This window comes from Ovis aries, chromosome 15, assembly GCF_016772045.2.
Source record: "Ovis aries strain OAR_USU_Benz2616 breed Rambouillet chromosome 15, ARS-UI_Ramb_v3.0, whole genome shotgun sequence".
Lineage (NCBI taxonomy): Eukaryota > Metazoa > Chordata > Mammalia > Artiodactyla > Bovidae > Ovis > Ovis aries.
The window spans coordinates 59,452,020-59,479,331 of record NC_056068.1 but is presented as its reverse complement, the minus strand read 5'-3'; the positions used below and the strand labels follow the sequence as shown (position 1 = coordinate 59,479,331).

General features: G+C 40.1%; 1 protein-coding gene across 1 annotated transcript in view; it reads left to right on the top strand.

Annotated features, from left to right (window-relative positions):
* The window catches only part of KCNA4 (potassium voltage-gated channel subfamily A member 4), a 56,129-nt gene extending 50,927 nt beyond the window's left edge, over positions 1-5,202 (top strand). Inside the window, exon 4 of the mRNA XM_027979580.3 lies at positions 1,291-5,202. The gene's annotated coding sequence lies outside the window, so the exon portion shown is untranslated. The remainder of the gene's footprint in view (positions 1-1,290) is intronic.
* The last annotated feature ends 22,110 nt before the right edge of the window (positions 5,203-27,312 follow it).

The following is a 27,312-nucleotide window of genomic DNA, read 5'->3' as shown; positions in this document are numbered from 1 at the left end:
TTTCCCTCCCCATTCTCTTTCTTTTGTCTCTGTTTACGTCTTTTATCTTCTTTGCTGGGAGGGAGAAGAGCTTCTTGAATAAAAGCTCTTCTCACAGGTTGCTTGTAGAATATATCCCTGTATGACACAAAGAGAATGTTAAGATGTCGATCCAACAGGTATTTTTAAGTAGTTTCATTGTGAAATTATATTCATTTTGTAACAATGTACAACTATCTACCTCATATTACACATTTTCAGATTTAACTAAGATTTATTCCCTTGAACAAAGAGGTATTTTGTTTTAGCATGTATTTTTTTTTTCTTGCCTGTTGTAAAAGTGACTCATTTCAGATGAGAGTTCATTAAAAATGGCATTCAATGTGTTGGGCCGTCCAGGCTTATGTTCGTAGATTCTCACAAACTTTTTCTATATTTTTCTTCTTCACTATACAGAGAAATATGGGCCTCTTCTCATGTGCTAACTGATCATTTGGAAGTTGTTGACTATGCTGAGAAGCATCCAGTTAGTATCTGTTCTTAGCAAGAAAAAGAACCATTGGGTTAAGCAGGTTGGGTCCCCTGTATTGCCAAACATTCTTTAAAATATTAAATATTTCATAGGGTGAAGATGAACGGATACACGGCAGGTATATGAACTGAAATACCATAGTTAATTATTTATTAAAAGACGGAGTCTTTATGCTGGCCTAGATTTATATTAAGAAAACATGATTAAAGTTGTCTGAGAAGTTAGAAATACTGCTGAATACTTGGCGGGGTCATTCTCAATTAAATTATAGAATGATCAGAGACAAGACATATGTTTGTGGTATAATAAAGAAGAAATCATAGTCAGTGCTAACTTAGTTACCGAAGAGTTTATGGTTAAAAAAAAAAACCAAGAATGTGAAACACATTGTGATCAGAACATAGATTTTGCCATCAGGTATCTGGATAATTCTGTCTCTGGCACCAGTTAACTGTGGCAGACAACTTCAGTTTGTTCCTTCAGATCCACTCTCTTCTCTTCTCCATCCTACTGTTAGCTCCAGGAGGCTGGTCTAAATGGAATACTTGGATAGGCCCTCTATTGTTTGATTTCTAGTTAGTTCAGCCAATGGTGGCCCTAGCAGGAGATCAGGAAGAAAGAAGAGAATGAAGATGGTATATGTGTTCCTCTAGTTTTGTCCACAAAGAGTTGCCTAAGGCTAACTTCAAATATAAATTGCATGTCTTCTTAGGTGACCTTTTGTACATGATTCTGTCCTTACAAGTTCACGTAACTATTTCCTCTCCTTCCCGTTTCAGGCCTAAATTACCAACTCCAGGAGACTGCAGCATCCCTTGTTTGTTTGGAAACCCTGCCTGTACCTTTGTGATAGTCCCCGTATTAACTCCTCTTTAATTATCCAAAGTTGGCTGTGCCATCTGTTTTCTAAAGGGACTCTGATGCACTGTCTGTATAATCTTTACAAGTGATTTTAAACTCTGCTTCACTATCCTTATCTATAAAGTGGAGGTCAAGTCATTTCTCTTCTCATAGACTATTTGTATATGTAAAATCAGAAAGTAGATTAGAATTGTTGTATTCCAATACTACATTATGAAGCTTTTACGATTCTGCCTCAATTGCCTTCCATATGCTTTCCCCAGCAATAACTTTTACTTGCTCAGTTATACTAAAGTTCTGAATAATTTTATCTGAAGCAAGAACTTCATGACTAAAACAGCTTGAACATGGCTATCCTTAGATGATTGTAGGGCTCTTTCCAGTCCTAAAAATCCAATATGTTTTTTTTTTTTTTTCTGGCCGTTATTTTATGGAGAGAAACTGCCATTGCTTGCATCACAGCCTCTGACTAGGGCTAGAAATTCAGTAGACTGTCTAGTCTCATGATTTACTATCTGGGCAGAGGGAAGAGTCCAGTTAATTCCCCAGGATCATATTCTCTTTCACAAAATGTTTTCATGGCTTAGGATAGAAAGCCATGGGGGCCAATAAATAGAGAGCGAGTAGGAAATCAGAAAGCTCCTGCAGTGGTTTCACTGTGGCCTTCTTGGCACTCAGAGCCTCAGGCGGTAATTGCTTGGCCGTGTTCTGAGCACTGAACCCAGCCTATAGTGGCTATTAAACTTTGTAAGTTGCACAAGGCCAGGCATACTTTTGGAACACTCCATCCCTTGGCTTGTTGCTTCAGACCCCATCATTAACATCTTTTACTTCCTTTTCTGTGTGAAGGAGTAGAGGAAAGGTGTGAGCAATTTTCTTAGGAGTACTGTAAACTCGACATGTCCAGAGATTTATTGCAGCATTGACTGGGATGATGAAGTACTCAGAAGCACTGCCAATACTTCCTGTCAAAGAAAAGCTCTAGAAAACTATTGATGACAGTGAGTTAGATTTGCTCTTGACAGCCATGTTAGTGCCTGTTTGTTCTTTTAGTTAACTTGTATTCAGCAAATATATCTGAGGACCTCCAAGGAGTGTGTTAGATATTTGTAAGATGAAATGAATTTGATAAGGCCCCTGGGCTCAAGAAGCCTAAGTCTGGGATGTATTCAGATACCTGCAATAGGACTGATTGGCTAGAGGCAGCCTCCTAATCATCTTGTCCCCTAGAGCAGGGGTCTCCAACCCCCTGTAAGGAACCAGGCTGCACAGCAGGAGGTGAGCAGCGGGTTAGCAAAGCTTAATCTGTCATTCCCTATCACTCCCCATTGGTCCCTATTGTTCTTCAATGCTCACATTACTGCCTGAACCATCACCCCTTTCCCCCATCCCCTGGAGTCCATGGAAAAATTGTTTTCCAAGGAACCAGTCACTGATGCCAAAAAGGTTGGAAACTGCTGCCCCATGGACTACAGCCCACCAAGCTCCTCTGTTCATGGGATTATCCTGGCAAGAATACTGGAGTGGGTTGCCATTTCCTCCTCCAGGGGATCTTCTCAACCCAGAGATTGAACCAGTGTCTCTTGCACCTCCTGTATTGGCAGGGGGATTCCTTACCACTACACTACCTAGGAAGCCCTTCAGTACATCCCTGGTTATATCTCAAGGCAGGGGTTTACCCTCGTGAGCCTTCTTTTTCCTGTACCTTTCATTGCTACAGTCCAGTTTATTTCACTTCAGGCAGCTTTGTTGTCACAACACACACATATCCTTTTTAGTGCTTTTTCCTCAGCTGTTCATACCAAGACACCTTCTATGGTCTTTCCCCCTTCTCCTTCCATTTGTGAGCCAATGAAAGACCCTAGTCCTAGACAAGTGTATATAAGGAAAGGAAAGTCAGTAAAATTAGTTAGAAAGAATCATAGCTGCAACCACCTGGGCTCTTGTAAATCATCATCAGAATTTTGGCAAATTTATTTTCCGATTCCCTTACCTTCCTGAGCATGGACATTCAAGATGTTAAAACAAAAAGTGAAATATATATTTTTGATTTATTTATTAGGAATTTTCACTACAGTTTTGGAGGGGGCACTCACCAAAGAGGGGAAGAAACATATTCAGATGATTATGAGCAAGATTTCATGAAGGAAATGGTGTTTGAACTTGATTTTCTGGGATATATTGGTTTGGCCAAAAAGTTTGCTTGGGTTTTCTCCGTAACATCTGACAGAAAAACCCAAATGGACTTTTTGGCCAGCCAAAATAGTTATAGGAAGATGAAAGTATAGGTTGTGGGAGGCATATCAGCAAAAAGGCAAAAAACCCACAATTGTAAATTGAAAACTCAGACCTTGTCTTGGTTCCCACTGTACTTTGACCAGCCTTAGTTAGGCAATCCATTTCCTTGACTGAAATCACTTGTTTGGATTGTCTGTATGTCTAAGCTTCTTTAAGAAAATGGGGAGTCTCTTTCATGCTTGTATTTTCAGTGTTTAACACAATGTCAGGCACATAGGTACTCAGTAAGTGGTGAAGAATGAAGCACAAATGGCAACATTTATATAGAGGACAGGAAGTTATCTAGTTTGACAGGAGCAAGGATTTGTGAGAAAAGAACTGGGATCTTATGATAGGAAGGTATATTGGAACAGATTATGGAGGTTTTATGTACCAAGGTATTAAATAGACTGTGGGGAGTCACAGAAGGTGTGGAGTGAGGTCAAAGCACAGAGCAATTAGTCTTCAGGAATATGGCAGCAGTGAACAATATCGATCGGTGAAAGGAATAGGGAGACAGGAAATGTGGAGACCAGAGATGGTGAATAAAGCAGAGCACGTGTCAGAGTGACCCAAAGGATATAAAAAAGTTACTCGACAGTTTAATGCCCTAAACAACTTGCTTCAGTCTTCTTCTCCCTCCAGAGTACTGTCAGTCTCCTCAGGCCCGAATCCTAGTCTGACACTTAATGGTCACATGACCTTGATAAGTTGCTGCTGCTGCTAAGTTGTGTCAGTCGTGTCTGACTCTGTGCAACCCCATAGACGGCAGCCCACCAGGCTCCCCCATCCCTGGAATTCTCCAGGCAAGAACACTAGAGTGGGTTGCCATTTCCTTCTCCAAAGCATGAAAGTGAAAAGTGAAAGTGAAGTTGCTCAGTCATGTCCGACCCTCAGCAACCCCATGGACTGCAGCCTTCCAGGCTGCTCCGTCCATGGAATTTTCCAGGCAAGAGTACTGGAGTCGGGTGCCATTGCCTTCTCCCCTTGACAAGGTACCTAAGTGCTTAAACTCATTTCTAATGTGAATTTACTATGTAGATCAATGAGAAAAAAACACAAACTATAAAATATCTGGCATTGTGCTTGATAAATGGGAAAAAGTCAATACATGATAATTATTAGTAGTATCGCCGTTATTATTTGTGAAGACTTCAGGTAACAGTTTAATGCTATAGGAGGGAATGAATCTTCTGTATGAGTTTTTTTCCTTGTGCATTATAAGTAAAAAATTGTGATTCACAAGATTTGATTGGTTTGATGAAAATGATTCCTTCCTTTTCGCCTATTAGCAAAAGAAGAATAAGCTTTCAAGCAATTAGTACTCATGAAGGAATTATAGGTGACAGGGTGTCATGGAAAATTCTAGTCCAAAATTTGTCTCAGAGGAGCAATGTGACCTTGGCCAAGTCTCTTCATCAATCTATATCTCCATTTTTCTAGCTAGAAAAATGAAGGGGTTGGATTAAATGATCTTTAAGTTCCTTCCCAACCAAATATTAAATGATTTTTCAAGTTGCTCATTAGATTTCCAAGCTCCATCAAACAGCTCATTATGCCTACTTGCTCATTTGATGCCTTTGTGTGTATTTTATCCCATTTTTCAGTCTGGATTTCCATTCGGTACATTTTCCTTGATACTACAGTTTTTTTTTTTTTTTTTTGAGCAGTGCTTTCTATAGGTATAGTTGTGTGAGTTTGTATGAAGTTGTATGCATGTGTTTTAGTGCGTATTGCATAGGTCTAGGGCTCAAATTGTATGTTAGATGATTGCTTTATCAGTTTTCTCAAACTGATTTGAGAAATATCTATTAACTTGCAGCTTGGAGGCTGTAGGGTGAAGTAGGCAGCATCACTTTTGCTTGAATTCATTTGCATCTACTACTTTACATGAGAAGGAAGAGCTTCTAGAGAAGAGATTTGGCCTGGCTCCTCTTTCTTTAAGGCTGAAAGATATTGAAATATGGCTGATGGATTAGGATGACCTTAATAAAGGCCAAATTATGGGAAAGAGCAATGAAGTGCTTGAAAGGCAACTCATCCTGCAGGCATGAAAACTCGAGGGAGCCTTTCTTTCATCAATGGGTTAAGCTATGGAGGGGAAGGAGTCCTGATTCCATTGCCCAGGAATGAATATTCCATGCCTTCAATACCTTGGATATGCCTTGGGAAGAACATTTGTATATGTTTGAATTGAAAGAACTTTTCTACTAAAACAGTCTTAGGCCTCAGGCAGCTTTTCTTTGAGACTCTTGACTGAATGTAGCTGAAAGCTAGCAACGTTATTCCTCTACCACACATCATGGAACCATCTTTGTCTGGGAAATCTGTGGAACTCTCTCTTAAAAGCAATGTGAGAATATATGCAGCACCACCACGATGAGGGATGGAAGCCCAGTCTCTTCGCCAGATACTCAGTGACAGTGATAGTAATTAAAATGAACAAGGAGACCTGTGCTGCTGCTGCTGCTAAGTCACTTCAGTCGTGTCCAACTCTGTGCGACCCCATAGACGGAAGCCCACCAGGCTCCCCCATCCCTGGGATTCTCCAGGCAAGAACACTGGAGTGCGTTGCCATTTCCTTCTCCAGTGCATGAAAGTGAAAAGTGAAAATGAAGTCGCTTACTCATGTCCGACTCTTGGCGACCCCATGGACTGCAGCCTACCAGGCTCCTCCTTCCATGGGATTTTCCAGGCAAGAGTACTGGAGTGGGGTGCCATTGCCTTCTCTGAAGGAGACCTGTAGGGGGCCAGCAAATATCAATGCTAATTTCAGTGGGTATCAAGTTTAATATTATCAGCTGTGTTCTCTTCAGACAGGAAGCAGCAGACAAGCAATGGCCCTTGGACCCATGAGCATGCCTGAAGATCCTTAGAGATCTTTAGGTGAGGATACTTGTAGAATGTATTAGAATTATTACTCAAAGACTAAGTTAGAATTCAGTGCAACTGAAAATACTGTATAAAATGTATGACTACTTCATTCGAATACAGACCCATATTATATTAAATATACATGCCCTCACCAAGCACAGAAAAAGGTTTTGAGAGTGAGGTATACTTATTAATGTAAAATAGAAACAGGGCAATAGAAATAGTCAATCCTAAAGGAAATCAACCCTGAATATTCATTGGAAGGACTGATGCTGAAGATTAAGCTCCAATACTTTGACTACCTGATGTGAACAGCCAAGTCATTGGAAAAGACCCTGATGCTAGGAATGATTTAGGGCAGGAGGAGAAGTAGGTGACAGAGGATGAGATTGTTGAATGGCGTTATTGACTCAATGGACATGAGTTTGAGCAAACTCAAGGAGATTTGGAAGGACAGGGAAGCCTGGCATGGCATGCTGCAGTCCGTTTGGTCACAAACATCTGACATGATTCAGTGACTGAACAACAATAAATCTGGAATTACCTAACAGTTAATTTGAGGTCACAAGGGATAGATCCCCTTTTAGTATACTAACAGGTCAGGTTTTTAGTATAGACTTTTGAGCAAGGCTGAGCAAAGTACCTTACAGATCTGTCCAAGTGGCTAGCCTATCTCTATCAGGTGATACCCCAAATCCATGTATACTTATTATCTTTTATCTGTGTATCAGTGGTCATCTAAAAATATTTATGAGTTGGAAGTATATGTAATATTATTTTTAAATGGACTTGAACAAGTGCTCAGTAAAGACCTAGAGTTTGCCCAAAGTCACCTTGGGATTAATGGTGGAATATGGACTCAAATTTGATCTTTAGACTTTAAGCACTGTGCTTTTTGATCTCATCTTCTTCGAGGCTGAAGCCTGGAAGTATAGGTGAAAAGTGTGGAGGGAAGTCTCTCTTTTCATTGGAAAAGAGGCAGTAATTCTAGACACATTGTTGAAACTAGAGTTAAGCCTTTAAAAGAAATCCCCTTTTTTTCATCATCCTGGAAGTCTTGTTGTGTGTGTGTGTGTGTGTGTGTGTGTGTGTTGGGATGGGCAAGGGATTCTGGGATTGTTTCTGTGATTAACTCACTGTATTTTACAAATAGCTCTGGCAAGCATGGTGGGATAATAATAATTTGTCCCTTGTTGATTTCAGTCACAAAGGAGAATTAATAAAAGTCTGGGTCATTTAGTTTTCTCCTGAAGCTTGGAAATTTAATTATCTTATTTTTTCCCTTTCTGTTTTAATCCAAGTAATCCAAGCAGTTTATTATTGATTTTCCAATGTATTTACTTTTTTCTCTTTGCAACATTTTTGGGTTACATATGAATTTAACCATCAGACTGGAATCAAATTATGGCTGAATTTGGATGTTCTCTGCCCAAAGCCTGAGAAACAATATTTGGATCAACATCTTTGACAATAAGAAATGTAGAATTTCTCTCTCTCTCTCACACACAGACACACACATATGTCTTCTTAAATTTCATTTATTTTATTGAGTCCTTTTGTGGTTAAGGGAGTATATGCTTGATTGACTTCCTGTTGAAAATAAATACCCCAGAGAAGGAAAATGCATGGATTCTCTATCAGTCTTGTATTCCATGGGACTTGGCTTTTTGAATTAGTGATAATTTTGGGAGACTGAGGAATCAGATGTAAAAAAACCACATTTCCCTGGGAGGGTTAGATCCAGAATACAGGTAATACCTCAAGCAAGAGTCAGCATGGCAGATGGAAGAGTGTGCATTGAAGTCAGAAGAACTGGGTTTAAATTGTGATGCTGTATTACATACTGAATATTATACTTTGAATGATAGAATTAAATACTCTGAGGCTTCATTCTCTGTAAAATGAAAATGATAGTGTTTCTCCACCCAACTTCAAAGGATTTTTCTGGAGTCAAGTAAAAGAAATGAATCTGAAACTGCTTTATAAAAGCTTGTATCATTTAGGATTCTTTGGATATAAGCAGCAGATTCTAAGTTAAAAATATATATATTCTAAGGCCCTAAGGTAAGTCACAGGCTCCCCAGGGTGGTGTTGGTGGTAAAGAACCCGCCTGCCAATGCAAGCGACCTAAAAGGCATGGGTTCGGTCACTGGGTCAGGCAGATTCTCTGGAGGAGGGCATGGCAACCTACTCCAGTATTCCTGCTTGGAGAATCCCATGGACAGAGGAACTTGGAGGGCTACAGTCCATAGGGTCGCAAAGAGTCAGACACAACTGAAGCAACTTAGCACGCACACAAAAGTAAGTCACTAAGTGAAAAGACACAACTGGGGTACTAGGGGCAGAAGCACAATAACCCCGGTGCTGGACCAGGGATCTAAATTACAGCAACTAGTGGGTGGTCCTACCAGGATACTTTCACCAGGATGAATCAGTTCTGCCTTTTTCTCTTTTGAGTTCTTCTTTCTGCTCAAGATTTAAAATCTCTGGAGAGAGACCAAGACCAGACGTCCCCATCTTGGGATAAAAGCCTTCCACCTTGATTGGCTGGGGCAAGGCACCTTGATGAACAGACCATGAAGACTGCCAACACTGAAGGACAGGAAATGCTATCAGGAGAAAGCTGGGAATAGAGGCTGGGTGGCAAAACCACAATAGTCACTGTCATGACTACACAAGTGTTTGTTCCAGTGCGGGGGCAGGATGCTGAGAGGATGCAGTGATGACAGTAGGGCCAAGGGGTGAAAGGGGAGCTCTGGTTAGCTAAGGCCACTCTTATAGGGGTGCACACTTTGGTGAAAAGGGGGAGGGTGTATTAAGGAAGGGGGAGGGTGAGTGGTTAAGGAAATAGAGGTGGGAGGACACTTTCACTTATACCATTTATTTGTGCCCAAATGGATTTCATATAACATTACAAGGTAAACATAGACATCATCAGTTCATGCTTTGGAATTGGTTTTCCTAGTTTTTCAAAGTGGAAAAGTGTATCTTGCACGAATCCTAGGGTTGCAGAAAGGAAAGTGCCTGAGAGGACTCAGAAGGGGTATTTGGAATGGCTTGGTCCCTGCCACATGTCAGACAGAAATGCTTCTATTTATATCTTTTATGAATTGGGTTTTCATGTGTGAATCTCTTTAGGTTAGGGTAAAAAAAAAAAAAAAAAAAAAAGAGTTCGCTGCTAAAAATAGCACCAGAAAACCAGTGTGTGCTAAAGGAGAATATGAAGAATGTTTTTGAATAACCCGTTTAGGCTCTTCAAACTGCCTCAGTCTCTATCGACAGCTGGGCAGCTGGGTACACAAACACAATATTGCTTTATTGTTTAATTCATATCAATATTACCTCAGCATTGTTCGTACAATTTATTTTGCAATAGCCAGAAAGAGCTGCAGTCTGCAGAAAATGTTTACCTGCCAAGAGGGTTTATTGAAATAAGCCTGAATTGTGCTTGAACTGTTTGGTCAATGGGGAAATTAATAGGTTCAGACAGATTGGGCTTCTTTGTTGAAAAAAAATATTCTTGCTTAGCGTGTACCCAGAAAAGTTGGAACTCAGCTGCCCTGGAATTCTCAGTCCTCCTTGAAATCTGGAAATTCTTTTTGCTCATTCATTTGCCCTCAATAGCCACTAGCACTTCGCAGAGTGAATGAATCTGTCTGGTGAACTAAGGTGAGTTTGGGAAGTATGTACTGGAGGGGAGGATGGCTCACTTCAGGAAATGCATATTCTTAGCTTTGCCCCCAAGCAAAACAAATTGTGTAAATATTCTTAGATTGTTCAAAATAAACTGAGCAGAGAATTTCATGTAAGGTCAAACCAGCGACTCAAACAATGATACCTTAGACATACAACAACGTACCTTTTGGCTTTCAAGATGTTACCTAACATACTTTTGAATTGTATATTTACTTTAATTAAATAACTACATTCTCAGGATCAGAGTGGAAGTAATGTTATATCTGTCTATCTCCCTGACTATAATATCTACCTATCATAGCTGTCTACTATCTATCTACCTCTTTCCCAAATATACCACTATAATTGTTTTAGTCTGTTGTTAGCCTTACAGAATTCTTTCTTTGAATTTTAACTAAGAATATCCAAAACAGTATATGCAGATGCCTCTGGAAGGGGGTTACAAAGGTCAGTGCCTTACAATTTCTACTTGCTTGGTAGAAGTTGTCTAGTGGAGAAGAGGAGAGACCAAACAAATTAACAGAGGCAGATAATGAAAAAGGGAAGACTAGGAAAATTTTAGAAAGAGGATTATAGGATATAGAATACTACTTATATTAAATATTTTTCTTTTTTAAATATGTTAAATCTTAAATACATGCTCATTTTTTAAAATGTTGAAAATATTAAAAAACATGAAAATATTAAAGGAGCAGAAAAATACAGCATGAATCCCACCAACCTCAAGACAACTGATGGCATTTCTGTATATTTCTTTCCAGACTTTTATCTCTTTTTTCTTTAATGTTCACATAGTTGTGTTTATTCAATATATGAACTTTTGTTGTTTGCTTTGTCCAATAAATAATATAACATGGAATCAGTGTCTTTGTGAATATTTGTTTAGTATTTTAGATTATCTTGATATCTAGACTTTTCAGTAGTGAAGTTAATAGGTTAAATATGTATGCATTTTTAGGTTCTTAACCTCTAGAAGATTCTGCTAATTTACATTTCCATTTTATATTTCAATTTACACTCATTTGCAAGTTCTAAAGCCCCCAGTGGGACTTTGTGTCCTACTGGGTAGCATAATTGACTTTCATCAACACTGAATTGATCATTTTTATTTAATTTGTGAATTTAACATAAATTGATAAAAATCTATGCTTTGCTTTTCAGTTGTGCATTTTTTGGATTATTAGTAATGCTTTTTTGCTTTTTATGTGCTTATTGGCCATCAGTATTATACTTTTTGTGAATTATCTAAGCATATGTTTGCATCTTTTAATTCTCATATTTTAATGTTTGAATTCATATATTTTAATTTTTTATGGATTATAAAGATTTTTACACTTTGTTAAATTAATTGTATATTTTTTGAAAGCTTGTCACAGGCTTTTAAATTTTATTGTTAAAGTTTATTTATCATTTTTGCCTTTTAAGAATTATTTTTTTGAGATATAGTTGATTTATTATGTTGTAATGTGCTTTTTAATGCATGAGCATTTCTGCCTTTAATTTTATGCTTAAAAAGCTTTTCATCATTCCTGAATCAGATAATTCCCCATGTTATCTTGTGTGTTTCATGTTTTATATTCAACCCTTTGATCTCTCTGGAACTTATCTGGGTGTATGGCCATGATGCAGGGATTTGCTTTGATTTATTCCCCTCTGAACTCCTTGTCCTAGCCCTTAAGGCCCCACATGACCTGGTCCCTGCCTATCTCACTAACCTCCATCATCTCTGTCGTGGTCTGGGTGTAGGTTGGAAAATAATTTCCAGACATGAGACAGAATGAGAGGGAAATAGAATTTGTTAGAGTGGGAGATGCTGTTAGAACAGTGGGCCAGCTCAAGGGAGAACTGACATGGAATAGGGGTCCTTAGGCCACTTTTATACCCAGGGTACAAGGAGTGGGATAGGGGTCTTGCAGGTCATTTGTTGATTGGATGAGGCATGTATACTGGATAGGGAAGAGTAGGGCAAATACCTTCTCCCTGTGGGGCAGGAGGGGAGACAGGTTATACTGTTCCATTAATAGTTACAACATGGGGGAGAGAAGGATGATAAGGGTCTGGTTTTTCTGATTCCAAGACCCTCCTTGGTTTTATCTACTCTTTTGTCCTTGGGTCACCACATTCCTCCCTCTCTTTATTTTTAGGGCCAATTCTTTGGTCCCTTTTTATACCCTGCTTGTGTCTAACTATCTACCTATTTGCCTTCTCAGGCTTTTAGGAACCCAGTTTTAGGGGGAAAAGGGGCGATGACCACTCTGGCTTCAAGCTGTACAGGGGCATCATGGGGCTCTGGGTTTCCTTTGCCTGGTCTCTGTCAGGGTGCATTTACGGAGGGAGAGGAGAGTCCATGGAATGATAAGGTGGCTTGTTTCAGCGTTGTCTGGGTGTTGGCCAGGAAATATTCTTGTCAAACTATCACTTGGAGATTTGTTGTATTCTCGAAGAAACAAACTTAACAAGAAATTTAGAGATACATGGCCCAAAGATTAATAGAAGCAGAAAAGCTGCTGAGGAGCTAGCCGGGAGAATCAGGACTAGACATTGGTTTGTGATGTTAGTATTTCTCCCAGGGACGGGGGAGCCTGGTGGGCTGCCGTCTATGGGGTCGCACAGAGTTGGACACAACTGACATGACTTAGCAGCAGGTACAAGAAGATGCAAGGATTTGGGCTCATCAAATCTTTACCTGAAAACATCTGGCTCTCTGAAGACTGGTTCTTCTGTTTTTTTTACCCTGCCCCCCTCCCCACACCCAAAACACAGAGCACCTTATTTCTGCTCCCCATCTTAAACTCTGTTCAGGGAGTGTTGAAGGTCAGCAGCTTGCAGTGGTCATGATGTAATAATCTTTGTAGAGGCAGTTGGCAAGTGCCAGCTTCCAGTCAGTAGGGTCCTTTCATAGCCACATATTTGACCATGCTTTGGGGGGCATTTCATGGCCGTTGTGTCCCACAGTGCTGTGAAGGCTCATTCCCATATCTAATGAAAATTCCATTGACAGACCACTCATTGAGCTATTACTAAACCAGGCCTTGCAAGTAGCAAAAGTCTCTGGACCAGATCTGTCTTACTAGCCTCTTGGTCCAGGAAAATATTCCCTCTTTTTGCTTCTTCCCATATCTGCTGCTGCTGCTGCTAAGTCACTTTAGTCGTTTCCAACTCCGTGCAACCCCAGAGACTGCAGCCCACCAGGATCCCCTGTCCCTGGGATTCTCCAGGCAAGAACACTGGAGTGGGTTGCCATTTCCTTTTCCAATGCATGAAACTGAAAAGTGAAAGTGAAGTCGCTCAGTTGTGTCTGACTCTTAGCGACCCCATGGACTACTGCCCACCAGGCTCCTCCATCCATGAGATTTTCCAGGCAAGAGTACTGGAGTGGGGTGCCATTGCCTTCTCTGCTTCGCATATCTAGAGTTATTGATCACATATGGAACTGCATATCAGCATTTTATCACAGGCTCAGTCACACATTTACTAACGTAAGAAACAATCTTCTGAAACAAGCAACATAGAAAATAATATAACTAGCAGTTATTACTAAGATCACAAGCAAGAATTTAAATCAAGAACTTTCATTAGATAAATAGCCCAGTATACCCAGGTCATCTGACTTAGTTAAATGATTATAGCCAGGTGTTAATCTCCTGGTTGTACATCATGGAGCATCTGACCTTTATCCAAAGATTGGTTATTGAGATAAGCTTTGGAAACAAACTTAGAGTGTCCTTTTTAAAACTTAATTTAATCTTTTAGCAATATAACATAACAACAAGGAGCTATCTCAAAAGTGGGTCTTGGTAAACACTAGACCTTAATTAACAAAACTAGAAACTTAGTTTAATAATTAACAAAACGTAATTGTTTCATTATGAGAGCATTGACCCTGTAGCCAGGGAAGGCTTTAACTTATCCAAAAAAAAAAAAAAAAAAAAAATGAGGTTTGTCAGGCAGCTGGGAAAATCCAAGTGGCCTTCTTTGGATTTCCCATAGCCCTGACTCTGATTTACAGCTATCGTTCACCCATTTTTAATTCCCTGATTTAGAAGTAGACTGTTGCTACATTTTAAGGACCTCAGGATAGCAAAAGTCTACCCTTGAGGGCTTAATCTTAAATAATGTTTATTTACTTTACCAAAGTAACAAAAGATTTTACAAACAAATATAAATCACTTAAAGGCCAAGAAATTCATAATCTGTTGTCAAAAGCTTCATTCTAAGAAAGCTTTGTTCTCTTAACATAGAGAGTAGACTGAATTCCAGTTTGGTACCAGTTTACCAGATAACAAACAAACAAAATTTGTTTATCAGTGAATCTTAAAAAAACCTTTTCCATAAATCTTGAACTAGCAGTATTTTTCTAAAGGCATGAGAGTGAAACCATAGAAGGCATGTTTAAAATCTAATGAAATTGCAGTTGACAAAGTAGCCTGGTCATTGCTGTGACTTGTAACACTTTAACATGATAACTAGAATTCTAACTGAAAACATTTTATCAAAATGTTCAGTTCAGTTTAGTCGCTCAGTCGTGTCTGACTCTTTGCGACCCCATGAATCACAGCACGCCAGGCCACCCTGTCCATCACCAACTCCCGGAGTTCACTCAGATTCACGTCCATCGAGTCAGTGATGCCATCCAGCCATCTCATCCTCTGTTGTCCCCTTCTCCTCCTGCCCCCAATCCCTCCCAGCATCAAAGTCTTTTCCAATGAGTCAACACTTCACATGAGATGGCCAAAGTACTGGAGTTTCAGCTTTAGCATCAGTCCTTCTAAAGAAATCCCAGGGCTGATCTCCTTCAGAATGGACTGGTTGAATCTCCTTGCAGTCCAAGGGACTCTCAAGAGTCCAACACCTCCAACTTCTCCAACACCAGAGTTCAAAAGCATCAGTTCTTCGGCGCTCCGCCTTCTTCACAGTCCAACTCTCACATCCATACATGACCACTGGAAAAACCATAGCCTTGACTAGATGGACCTTAGTTGGCAAAGTAATGTCTCTGCTTTTGAATATACTATCTAGGTTGGTCACCACTTTTCTTCCAAGGAGTAAGCGTCTTTTAATTTCATGGCTGCAGTCACCATCTGCAGTGATTTTGGAGCCCCCAAACATAAAGTCTGACAGTTTCCACTGTTTCCCCATCTATTTGCCATGAAGTGATGGGACCGGATGCCATGATCTTCATTTTCTGAATGTTGAGCTTTAAGCCAACTTTTTCACTCTCCTCTTTCACTTTCATCAAAAGGCTTTTTGTTAGGTAGGTAGAATAGGGAAAAGGAGTCCAAAATGGCGGTGGTTAAAAGACAAGGAAGGGAAAAGCCCGTGAAAATAGAGATAAGGAAGGTCCGAGGATCGGGGTGAGGACCTCAGGTAAAATAAACAACACTCCTGGCTGGCCCAGTTTACATAGGACAGGCCCAGGGAGAGAAAAACATATAAAAAGAAGAGCCAAAGCTCTCTCTCTCTCTCTCTCTCCCGCACACTGGGGCGCTCTTCTCTTCACATCTTTGGAGCAATTGCCCTCACGCCTTGAAGATGGATTTTCCTGCTATCCTCTAAACAAAATAGAGCTGTAACAGTGAGCTGTAACACTGATTTCTCTAAGAGCTATAACATGGTCTGTCCAAGACCTGAGAGCTGTGACACGCTGAGGGGTCTTAAATGTCCGTCACTCCAAATCTTTGTTGTGACAAGACAAAAACCAAGGGGCATACACTCGTGTGACATCTATGTTGCCATGACTAGGATCAGATTTTCATGAAATTCACATAATTTCTAAGATATCTATATTAGTAACATCAACCATACAATTTAACCTGAGAAGATTCATCACTCCTCTAACAATACTTTCCATGTAATTTAACATGTTAAATGAACTCAGGTAGTTAAATAGCTCTTTGGGATGTCTCAGGGGCCCTCTGAAACATCCCAAAGTTAGCTAGAAGTTGTTATTTAGGAAGTTTTGTTGGTAAATATCAAAAGGGCTTATAACACTCAGTCAGATAGAATCATATAGAGCACTGTGAAACAACATATTCACTTAGCCAAAGTAATAAGGAAGATTTCAAAGGTACACATAGAACAGATCACTTCAGAGGTAAAGAAACTTAAAATCTATTATCAAAGGCAGTTCAACATCTCAAGAAAACTTGTATTTATACACAAACCTCTTCCATTCGGGTGCACTTTTCATCAAACCTTCTTATCACTTCTGTACCCATCACTTTGTTCTCCCATCCTGTAAGAGTCACCTATAAGTCAGACCTATTTCCTTTTCCTTTCATAAAATGTAATTTCATTCTTCATACCTTCTTTACTGAAAACACACATCTTACCTTCCTTAAGCAACCAAGAACTGGTCTTTATATTAGCATTCTATAGATTGGTGAACGGGAATACCAGTGATAATTTAAAAAAAAATTCTAGAGAACATCTCAGGATGGCACCAAGCATTATTCATTAATAGTCCAAAACCTCTTTAGTTTCTTTGTAACAGGAAGTTAGTGTTAAGTAGCAAATGTTACAGAATCTTATTTTACTTGGAAAAGACTTAGCTATTCAATAAACTTCTGTCCCTTAGTTTGGCACAGCCCTAGAAATTCAGGTTACCAAAATCTAGAGAGACTATTTTAGACAAACATTTCTAAGTATAATTATTCTTAACAGTTTATCTAATAGCTCTTGTCTCATTTATATTTTTCTTTTTTAAAAAGTTTCTTCACTTGAGTTACTTTCCTTGCTGACAAACTTGTACCAGATACAACAATATAACACTAACTTATAATAAACCTAGGCACAATGAAAATATTATGCTTAATGTTAATGACTCTTAGACATGTCTATATTAGATTAGCAAACAGTAATACTAGATATTTAATATTATTACCCAGTTCACGTGAATCTGATATTCATTTAGGTTAATATCGCTTGTATTTAGGATTGTCTGATTTGTAAGCGCTTACTTTTCTTTAGGTCAGTTAAATTAGAACTCATTTACAACTTCCGCAATATTATCAACAAGAACAAATGACACACACTGAGACATGCATAAATCCAGACAGACAGACAGAGATCTCAAAGTTTTCCGATTGAGATTTAAAATATCTCTTTGACCCTCTTTTTTTTTTTTTTGGCTTGGAGTTCTAATTTGTCCAAGGATGAGGTCTCAAACAAAGTGGGCTGTGTGTTTCAACCACACGGAAAGGGTTAATTTCAAGCTTTCCCTTAGGCAGGCCTTTAAATAAGCTAGTTGTTTTTAATTGCATATGCAAAAAGAACTGGTTTTGCAGTTTCCAAGAAAAAAAAAATTCATTTTAACTACTTTTCTCTGGAGTCTAAAGAATATCATGGCCACCCTGTGTCAAAAAGCCATCTTTTCTTTCTGTAGTCATAGTTTTATAGCTAAATTCAGTTCAGTTCAGTTGCTCAGTCGTGTCCGACTCTTTGTGACCCCATGAATCGCAGCACGTCAGGCCACCCTGTCCATCACCAACTCCCAGAGTTCACTCAGATTCACGTCCATCGAGTCCGTGATGCCATCCAGCCATCTCATCCTCGGTCGTCCCCTTCTCCTCCTGCCTCCAATCCCTCCCAGCATCAAAGTCTTTTCCAGTGAGTCAACACTTCACATGAGGTGGCCAAAGTACTGGAGTTTCAGCTTTAGCATCATTCCTTCCAAAGAAATCCCAGGGCTGATCTCCTTCAGAATGGACTGGTTGGATCTCCTTGCAGTCCAAGGGACTCTCAAGAGTCTTCTCCAACACCACAGTTCAAAAGCATCAATTCTTCGGCGCTCCACCTTCTTCACAGTCCAACTCTCACATCCATACATGACCACTGGAAAAACCATAGCCTTGACTAGATGGACCTTAGTCAGCAAAGTAATGTCTCTGCTTTTGAATATGCTATCTAAGGTTGATCAGAGCTTTCCTTCCAAGGAGTAAGTGTCTTTTAATTTCATGGCTGCAGTCACCATCTGCAGTGATTTTGGAGCCCCCCATAAAGTCTGGCACTGTTTCCACTGTTTCACCATCTATTTGCCATGAAGTGATGGGACCAGATGCCATGATCTTCATTTTCTGAATGTTGAGCTTTAAGCCAACTTTTTCACTCTCTTTCACTTTCATCAAGAGGCTTTTTAGTTCCTCTTCACTTTCTGCCATAGGGTGGTGTCATCTGCATATCTGAGGTGATATTTCTTCCAGCAATCTTGATTCCAGCTTGTGTTTCTTCCAGTCCAGCATTTCTCATGATGTACTCTGCATATAAGTTAAATTAGCAGGATGACACTAAACAGCCTTGACATACTCCTTTTCCTATTTGGAACCAGTCTGTTGTTCCATGTCCTGTTCTAACTGTTGCTTCCTGACCTGCATACAGATTTTTCAAGAGGTGGATCAGGTGGTCTGGGATTCCCATCTCTCAGAATTTTCCACAGTTTATTGTGATCCACACAGTCAAAGGCCTTGGCATAGTCAATAAAGCAGAAATAGATGTTTTTCTGGAACTCTCTTGCTTTTTCCATGATCCGGAGGATGTTGGCAATTTGATCTCTGGTTCCTCTGCCTTTTCTAAAACCAGCTTGAACATCTGGAAGTTCACGGTTCACATATTGCTGAAGCCTGGCTTGGAGAATTTTGAACATTACTTTACTAGCATGTGAGATGAGTGCAATTGTGTGGTAGTTTGAGCATTCTTTGGCATTGCCTTTCTTTGGGATTGGAATGAAAACTGACCTTTTCCAGTCCTGTGGCCACTGCTGAGTTGTCCAAATTTGCTGGCATATTGAGTGCAGCACTTTCACAGCATCATCTTTCAGGATTTGAAATAGGTCAGCTGCAATGCCATCACCTCTCCTAGCTTTGTTTATAGTGATGCTTTAATATAGACCAAATAGTGCTCAAATTGACTCTGATATCAGGGGCAGATCAGCTGATCAAAATCTTAGGTTGTCCCTCTGGTGGAAGTGAAGTCCCTGTCCCATTAGAAGGATCTGAAGGGTTAAGGGAATTTGCAGGAGTGGGGAAGTAGTTAGAAGGGAAATTTTTAGGATGCTCAGGTGGGGGGAAACTGTTCCCTCTCCACCTGAGACAGAAGCATAGTTAGAAGGGGATTCTTTAGAATGTTAGGCAAGTTTTTGATCCTTCATGCTTTTGAATATAGGAGAAAGACTTGGACCAAAGGGAACCTCACAATCCTTTCCTAGCGATTATTTGGATATGAAAGGTTGAGTAGGGGTCATCTAGGAAATCTGATGAAGACAGAGTGGAAAAGCAGATAGGGAAGCAACAAAACATAAGGAAATTCTGAGTCCTTTCCCTCTTTTGGCAAAAGCTAGTGTGCATTCAGAGGGCATATTTTTTTTTTGGGGGGGTCCCCCAGTTTGTGTTGTGGCCAGGCCTTTTGCAGGGTCAAAATTTTCCAGTTTCTGAGAATGTGGCCAAGGGATGAGTCTGAGAGAGGCTCTTGAGTCATATTAGAACCCATCCTTAGCCTATATGCTGTAGAATGGGGGTACTGAGAGTCACTGACTGGCAAAAAGTCACGCCTTTTTGCCTCAGTGATGTCTCCGTGTAACTAATGGCACAAAATGGCCAACTGTCTCAACAGTCGTGTCCAACAGTGAGAGGAGACCCCTGAGAACCGTGCAGCTAAGGCACCATGTGACCCGGGTGGAGAAAGACAGAGATTCCTGGGAGCAACCAGGTGACTCACCTTTTGGTGATTCCCTGAAACGTGGAAGGTACTCTTGGGATGGCTCAGAGGCAACATCTAGGCTCCAGTAAGTCAACCCAGACCGAAATGGAAAGAAATGAAAGTGACAGAGGAGAATGTGGAATCCATCTTACAGTCCTATGCAGGGGTGGTGGGGGGGTGGTGGGGATGGATGGCGGGGGGCGGGTGGTGGCCAGGGCACGATGGGCTCCTGTTTGCTACAACCACTCTGGGCCTGACACAGTGCACGGAAGTTGTCTTGCTGGGGACAGATGCCCTTGTGGAATGATCCATTCCATGTCCCCCTTATCCTCTCATGGAAGTCTTCATGTGGCAGGCACCCACTTTCAAGCGCCTCACCTGTGCCCATACAATATTGCTTGGCCTAGTCCTCAGTTGGAAAGGAGACAAAGGAGAGACCCTCACCCATTCGGGCGGCAGCTACTGGGGCTCAGTGAGCAGTGGGGCCTTTGGGACACACCAGAGGATCACCCTGGCCAGAGTTTCTCAGTTGTTTCCACAGCACTTGCCTGTTCACAGAGGGTCCCTATGAAAAAGGAGAAGGGGGGAGGTGGGGGAAGAGACCCCAAGTTCCCTGTACCGGCCACCAAAAATGTCGTGGTCTGGGCACGGGTTGGAAAAGAATTTCTAGACGTGAGACAGACTGAAGGAAATAAAATTTATTAGAGTGGGAGATGCTATTAGAACAGTGGGCCAGTCAAGGGAGAACTGACATTGAATAGGGGTCCTTAGTCCACTTTTATACCCAGGGTACAGGAGTGGGATAGGGGTCTTGTGGGTCATTTGTTGATTGGATGAGGCATGTATACTGGGTGGGAAAGAGTAGGGCAAATACCTTCTCCCTGTGGGGTAGGAGGGGAGACAGGTTATACTGTTCCATGAATAATTACAACATGGGGGAGGGAAGGATGATAAGGGTCTGGTTTTTTCTGTTCCTGTATTCCAAGACCCTCCTTGGTTTTATCTGCTCTTTCGTCCGTGGGTCACCACAATCTCCACTCTTCCCTGATCATTTCTCTTCATCCACGCTGTCCTTTTTTCTCTTCCTTTACACCCCAAGTTGGTTCCTCCTTCAGTTTTGATTCCTTTGCTTGGAAAGCCCCTCCCTAGATCACTATATGGCTTTTTCCTCATCTCTTTCAAAGAGCCTTACTGACCCTTGTGTCTTTTTTGAAATGAATTTTTAGTGGAGTATAGTTGCTTTACAATGTTGTGTTAGTTTCTGCTATACAGCAATATACATATACATATACATATATATATATACATATACATATACATATACATATACATATATATATATACATATACATATACATATATATATATATATATCCCCTCTTTTTGAATGTCCTTTCTATTTAGGTCACCACAGAGCCTTAAGTAGAGTTCTTTTGCTATACAGGTTCTCATTATTAGTTATTTATTTTATACATAGTATCATCAGTGTGGGGCTTCCTTGGCAGCTCAGCTGGTAAAGAATCTGTCTGCAATGCAGGAGATCTGGGTTTGATCCCTGGGATAGGAAGATCCCTTGGTGAAGGGAAAGGCTGCCCACTCCAGTATCCTGGCCTGGAGAATTCCGTGGACTGTATAGTCCATGGGGTTGCAAAGAGCTGGAAAAGACTGAGGGACTTTCACTTGACTTGATCAATAGTGCATATATGTCAATCTCAATCTCCCAGTTCATTCCATTCCCTCCGTTCTCCCTTGGTATTCATATATTTGATCTCTACATCTGTGTCTCTATTTCTGCTTTGCAGATAAGATCATCTATAACATTTTTTCTAGGTTCCACATATATGCATTAATACACAATATTTATTTTTATAAAAAAATATACAAACAATAAAGTGCTGGAGAGGATGTGGGAAAAAAAGGAATTCTTTTGCACTGTTAGTAGGAATGTAAATTGTTACAAACACTATGGAGAACAGTATGGAGATTCCTTAAAAAATTAAAAACAGAACTACCATATGACCTAGCAATCCATCTATGGGGCATATATTCAGAGAAAAACATAATTCAAAAAGATACATGCACCCCAGTGTTCACTGAGCACTCTGTCTTAAAGACTGCGTCCCTATCACTACTAGGCTTCCCTTGTGGCTCAGCTGGTAAAGTATCTGCCTGCAATGCGGGAGACCTGGATTTGATCCCTGGGTTGGGAAGTCCTCCGGAGAAAGGAAAGTCTACCCACGCCAGTATTCTGACCTAGAGAATTCCATGGACTGTATAGTTCATGGGGTTGCAAAGAGTCAGACACAACTGTATGACTTTCACTTTCATTTTCTATTGCTACTGGGCCTGTGACTTTATTGTATTTTCTCCCCAGGACTTAGTCATGCCCGAAATTACTTGTCTGTTTGCTTTCTGAAATGAAAATATCTCCTGACATATTAATAAACAAGAAATGTCACAGCCATAGCGATTTCTGGCCTCCAAACGTGAATGAATTGAAACTGTTACTAGCTCAGTTTGACTCTTTGCGACCCCATGGAATGCAGCCTGTCAGGCTCCTCTGTCCGTGGGATTTCCCAGGCAAGAAATGTGAATGAGGGATCCCAAAACTGTGATCCATTCAGTGGATTGCTGTGGTGCAGGGGGAATCCAAGAAGCAAGATGAACAAGGAAATAGGATTGGCCCCAGATAGGTGAGGTGCATATGAAAGGTATGAATTCAGTGAGCCCAGAGGCTTGCATCTTTCCACATGAAGAAGGCTAAATTCCTTAACTTGATAATTGATCTTTGATGTTCAGACTGTCTGCTCCCTTTGCAGCAAACTTGTGTACAGCCTGACTTTCCCCCCTGCCTCCTTGGAGCAGTTTTCTCAGAGCTACTGAGATGATGTCTCTCTGGCTTGAAGTTCTAAACATTCCCACGAAATAAAATAACTCTCTACTTTTAGGTTGTGAACTATATTTTTTCGTGGACAATTTTATACTTGTTAATTGTCTCCCACACTAGAATGTAAGCTCTGTATAAGCCTTGCCTCTGCTTCACTTCCATTTCCCCAACGTTTAGAATTAGATTGGGCTGGTATGCCGCACCTATTCAGTTAACATTTTCCTTGATCAAATGAATGGATAGATTTGGCATGTGTTATTAGCAACTATCATAATATAAAAATTATGACAATAGCAGCTAACACATACTGAGTGCTTATTCTGTGATAGTCAAACTGTTAAGTGCTTTGCAAGTGCTTTTTGCACATAATCCGCTAAATGGGTATGCTTGATAAATTGCTTCAGTCGTGTCTGACTCTGTGCAACCCTATGGACTGTAACCTGCCAGGCTCCTCTGTCCATGAGATTCTCCAGGCAAGAATACTAGAGTGGGTCCTCCTCCAGGGGATCTTCTTGACCCAGGGATTGAACCTGTGTCTCTTAATGCTACGTTGGCCATCAGCTTCTTTACCACTGGTGCAACCTGAAGAGCCCGATCCACCAAATGGAATCTGCTTATTGAGGACATATGTTCTTTATTACTGCAAATAACACTTAATCATAGTGGGTGCTATTATATCACCCACTTACAGGGAAGAAAACCAGAGGCACTGAGAGTTTAAGTAAATGTTTAAGGTTAAACAGGTAGCAAGGGAGTATGTTGAAGCTTTTTGTTTTGCCTATTTCTCTGCCCAATTCCTCTGGGGAAATTTTAAAATTTTGTTTTTACTAGTTTATTCTACCAGATGAACACCTGGATCTTTCTTTTAGCCTATTTTACTGCTTTTTGGATAATCTTACTGGACTTTTGATTACAATTTCATGAAATCTCTTCATTAATTTGGAAAGAGCATAATCATTTCAAAATGAAGTCACTCTCTTCTAGGAACATTGTCTCTATCTCTATTATGTTATGATCTCTGGGAAAAGAAAGTTTGGGAATTTTTTTTAACAGATCCTCCTTATTTAAAATTAAGCTTATAATTAGCCATTTATATTTTTGGTCACTCTTACAAATAGGATATTTTATGTCACATTTTGAATTATTTATTGTAAATTCTTGTCATTAAGTGATTGTGCAAAGCCCTATATTTGAAAGGACTGGGTATTTGTTTCAGAGTCATTGTGTGCTCTGCTAGCATCTTTGGAGAAAAATACTCACTGCCCTGACAGATGGGTAAAAACAAATATTAAAATCAGAAAACTACCAATAGAATGACTGCTAAAAGTATGGGATTAGAGCAGGGCAGACCTGGGCCCAAGTCCTAGCTTTTGATTCTGAATAAGTTACTTAGCCTCCCTAAACTTACTTTCATCTGTAAAGTAGATGTAATGATACCTTCCACCCACAAGATTGTTGTAATACTCTGTCAAAGGTTTAGCATGCTGAAAGATACACACTAAATGTTTAATAAGCATTGGCTATTGTTAATAGGGCTACCAGTTCATAACTGATTTCCAAAGCTTTTCCTCCAGATTAATTAAACTATGAAGGGATCATCATATTATGAAGTTTCACCTTCCCTGGTGGAAGATGATGCAGAGAAGCCTCATAGAGAAACCAGCGTTGCTAGATTCACTTTTACTGTGACATCTTTGGTTGTAAAAATGAACAGAGATATAAGACTTCATTTGCATTTTAAGCTCCTTCTGTGTTTATGACCATAAATATGTAGATACACATACATCATTCATGTAACTATTTTTTTGATAAAGTATTCCATGGCAGAATTTTTTCACCTCATAAAATTTCTGTTGCTCCCTAGTGACCATTCACCTCTTCATGATAATTATCCATGTCTCCTTATGCTAACTCAGAAATGTACCCAGGTCTATTCCACCCCAAAAAAGAAAAAAGTAAGAAAGAATGGGATGTCAAAAAGTTTTCCTATTTAATTTGAATCTGACCCGGTTTCATCTCACTGTGTATATCTTGGTTCTTTTCAAACCTCTATTACTGTGACCATAAGCGTTTTCCTGTTGCTGGGGAGGGCTGTCTTGGGGTTTAGATTATGGTTCATTTAGTCTGAGCCAAAATTCCTTCCTCTGGTTTTGATCTTTTTGTTGTAGCTTTCATTAGAATATTATTATATTTTCCAAATTAAATGGGTCAGTCTACACTTTTCTCTGAGTAAATAATATGTAGTGGCCATAGTTTACTCTTGGAATGTTGAAGTCATTGCTATGCCTGGAAAGGTCCTATCCAATATATATTTATATATATATATATATATATATATATATTTATATATATATTTGCTCCTCCAAGGGCTCATTTTTATTTTTAAAATTATTTATTTTAATTGGCAGCTAATTGCTTTACAATATTGCAGTGATTTTTGCCATATATCGACATGAATCAGGCATGGGTGTACATATGTCCCCCATCCTGAACCCAGCCATCCCCCTCCCCCCCACCTCCCTCCCCATCCCATCCCTCAGGGTCATCCCAGTGCACCAGCTTTGAGTGTCCTGTTTCATGCATTGAACTTAGACTGGTGATCTATTTTACATATGGTAATATACATGTTTCAATGCTATTCTCTCAGATCATCCCATCCTCGCCTTCTCTCACAGAGTCCAAAAGTCTGTTCTTTATATCTGTGTCTCTTTTGCTGTCTCTCATATAGGGTCATTGTTACCATCTTTCTAAATTCCTTGTGATGGTGATCTAGTCACTAAGTCATATCTGACTCTTGAGACCCCATGGACTGTAGCCTGCCAGGCTCCTCTGTCCTTGGGATTCTCCAGGCAAGAATACTGGAGTGGGTTGCCATTTCCTTCTCTAGGGAAATTCCAAATATGTGTGTTAATATACTGTATTGGTGTTTTTCTTTCTGGCTTACTTCACTCTGTATAATAGGCTCCAGTTTCATCCACCTCATTAGAACTGTGTTCTTTTTAATAGCTGAGTATTGTGTATTGAGTATTGCCATTGTGTATATGTACCACAGTTTTCTTATCCATTCATCTGCTGATGGACATCTAGGTTGCTTCTGTGTCCTGGCTATTGTAAACAGTCAGTGCTGCAATGAACATTGGGGTACATGTGTCTCTCAGTTCTGGTTTCCACTGGGTATATGCCCAGCAGTGGGATTGCTGGGTCTTATGGCAGTTCTATTTCCAGTTTTTTAAGGAATCTCTACACTCTTCTCCATAGTGGCTGTACTAGTTTGCATTTCCACCAACAGTGTAAGAGGGTTCCCTTTTCTCCACACCCTCTCCAGCATTTATTGTTTGTAGACTTTGATAGCAGTCATTCTGATTGGCGTGAGATGGTACCTCGTTGTGGTTTTGATTTGCATTTCCCTGATAACGAGTGATGATGAGCATCTTGTGTTTGTTAGCCATCTGTATGTCTTCTTTGGAGAAATGTCTGTTTAGTTCTTTGGCCCATTTTTTGATTGGGTCGTTTACTTTTCTGGTATTGAGCTGCATGAGCTGCTTGTATATTTTTGAGATTAATTCTTTGTCAGTTGCCTCACTTGCTATTATTTTCTCCCATTCTGAAGGCTGTCTTTTCACCTTGCTTATGGGTTCCTTCATTGTGCGAAAACTTTTAAATTTAATTAGGTCCCATTTGTTTATTTTTGCTTTTATTTCCATCACTCTGGGAGGTGGGCCATAGAGGATCCTGCTGTGTCTTTTTGTTACGCAGCCACAACTCAGAGTTAGAGAAGCTGATAGGGTAGGGCTGTACTCTTTGTGAAGACAAGTCCTAGGAGAGCCCTGCATTGAGGTGAAGTAGATTCTAGTGAATGGATGATCAGCTTAGTCCCAAGGAACAAGCATAGAATTTAGAGTCAGACAGCCCTTGACATAAATTCTGTCACTAGCACGTATCAGCTCTGTTATCTTACGTAACTGAAACTTCCTAAGCTTTAATTTCTATAGCTACTATTTGGGAGAGAATAGTACTCACCCATGTGTTTGCCCCAGGGATTAAACAAGACATTGCATGTAAATGTAAAGTGCTTAGCACAGCACCTGACACTTGGAATGTCAAAGACATCATGACACCGACAATTATACACACTCAGGTCAGGTACAGGGAAGGAAATTATCAGGGTCTGATGAAGAGATGTAGTTTGGCAGTAAAATATGCATTGCAGTAGAACCATTTTCCTCAAAGAGAGATGAATCTCTCCAAATTGTGAATCTACAGTGTGTAGAAAAGGCAAGGTGACTTTCAGCCTCCCTATATTTTGATAGCTTTGCTTATGAATGGTGACTGGTAAATGGTTTCTAGAATTTGCTTTCACACTGACATTTGATGGTTTCTTAATAATTTTCCATTTCTTCATCATGTTAAATCATAAACTATAGCTATTTTGTTGGTCGGTGGCAGGCCTATCTGTGATGTTGAGTAATTGCTTGGCACACAGGAAAGATTGCCTTCTATATTTAAACATGTT